The sequence below is a fragment of the Sinocyclocheilus anshuiensis genome, unplaced genomic scaffold (assembly GCF_001515605.1).
Source record: "Sinocyclocheilus anshuiensis isolate Anshui unplaced genomic scaffold, SAMN03320099.WGS_v1.1 scaffold426, whole genome shotgun sequence".
In the NCBI taxonomy this organism is placed as follows: Eukaryota; Metazoa; Chordata; class Actinopteri; order Cypriniformes; family Cyprinidae; genus Sinocyclocheilus; species Sinocyclocheilus anshuiensis.
This window is the reverse complement of record NW_015542362.1, coordinates 533,851-535,777: the sequence shown is the minus strand read 5'-3', so window position 1 is coordinate 535,777 and position 1,927 is coordinate 533,851. Positions and strand designations below refer to the sequence as shown.

Here is a 1,927-nt window from a genome sequence, read left to right as displayed (position 1 = left end):
ATCGGTGTCAGATGTGAGCGAAAGATCGGATTTTTTGTGCCAGTGTAAATGCAGCCTCAGCTACTCATCCGCAGCGATGTGTGTTGCATTAGCGCAGTCTGACTAATGTCATATAGCTTACAACACGCTCACACGTTTATTATTTTAACATTTTGGGAGGAGTAAAATTTACATATGTGCTTTAAACAACTTGTATTTACACTTGTCCAGTTTCGTCTGGAATGCGGCCCAGACCACCTCCTGAAGTGGTTTGAGCGATCGGATTTATATCCGTCTCGAATGCGTTTCGGAGGGCATTTACACCTGGTCTTTTCACGATCGGATAGCTATCCGATCAGAAAAAACGCATGAAGTGACCAGGTGTAAACAGGTCCTTAATGTTAGCTGGTCATTTTGTCAGGATAAAAAACAAAAAAGTTAAATTAGTTTTTTTTGTGAAAAGATCACTCTACACAATCTAGAAACAATGTCAATGAACACCACAACAGCTTAAGCAGCAAACTTTGCAAAACACAAAATGTATGTCACTGCCAAAACCTTTGGCCATGACTGTGTACTGATTAAGGCATCTATTAGAAGTATAAATATCTGCAAAATATTAAACTAGATTCAGCATCAGGAGACTGTCTCGAAGTGGCTTGGTTACAAATGAGCTCCTCAAATACAATGCACATATTGCATTACACTGTTGCATTTAAGACTGTCATTAGCTAGTTTATTTAGTACGACTGACTTGTTGATTGCATAACCAGTGGTGCTGTCCAGAATCTCAATACTGTAGTCTCCCAAACACCAGTTGACGCTGAGGTCTTTGCAGTGGTCTGTGTTCTCATAAGGCCCCACGTGCTCTCCACTCAGGAAGAAGATGGTGGTTTGTTTGAATGGAGGAGGCAGTGCATCATTCCAGCCCGTGACCAAACGCTTGCTAATGACTTCAGACACTTTCTCTGAGCAGTACTTGGAATCGCCTAGGCAACAAGTAGAGAGTCTACCTGTAGTGAATATCAAGTTTATGTTGTTTATTTGTCTATGTGGTGTTTTTAATTTGCTTTTAGACAAACCATGTGCCAATCCATTAATCAACACCATTGCTGAGTATTTTCTCCTTAAAACTGTAGTCTCCCAAAGGCAGTCCCAGAAACGCGGTTTGAAACAGCCATCGGTTTGCTACGTCACAAAATTCAATAACCAATCACGTCAAGGGATAGATTCCTATCATTAGCATATCCCTTTCTCCGTTTATACAAACGTGATACGCATATAGATCATAGCATAGAGATCGCATGTAAGATATACCAATAGGATTACAAGCACAAAACCAAAAATAAAATTGAGCAAAAACCCCATGAAGCTGTGGTTTAATGTGAATTTAGAACCGCTAACTTGAATAATAACCCACGGCAACAGTGTAAAATAGCCCGGAGTCAGACCCACCTCTCCTGCATTGGCGTCCGCAGTTCACACGCATTGCTCCCGGGGTGAATTAAGAATCACAAACTTGGCTGCATTCGAGTCTTCAAGGCATTGAGGACACAACATCAAGTAACTTACTTTAACGACTGTTACAGTATCCACTGTAGTTGTCCGCTAGTAAAAACATAGTATTATCAGTCATTATCTGTGGATCAGGAAGCCCTGGCTGGTGTGACTGAGTGGAGGTGGGGCTCATTTGCATATTCATAGATCGTGTATAGTAACAGGCAAGGGTGTAGAGTTACATTCAAGCTTTTTTTTAAGGCATGAGAAAATTATTTTCACAAGAAAACACATTTAAATATGTAATTTTGATGATCAAAGATGAGTTTTAAGGCATAACATTTTTGACTGCAGGGGGACTTTAAAGGGGTCATAGGATGCCAATTTTCCACAAGTTGATATGATTCTTTAGGGTCTTAATGAAAAGTCTGTAACATAGTTTGGTTAAAAT

At 40.1% G+C, this 1,927-nt stretch overlaps 1 pseudogene; it reads right to left on the bottom strand.

The window, feature by feature from the left end:
- LOC107691993 (adenosine deaminase domain-containing protein 2-like) overlaps positions 1-1,927 on the bottom strand; it is an 8,261-nt pseudogene that overhangs the window by 3,311 nt on the left and 3,023 nt on the right.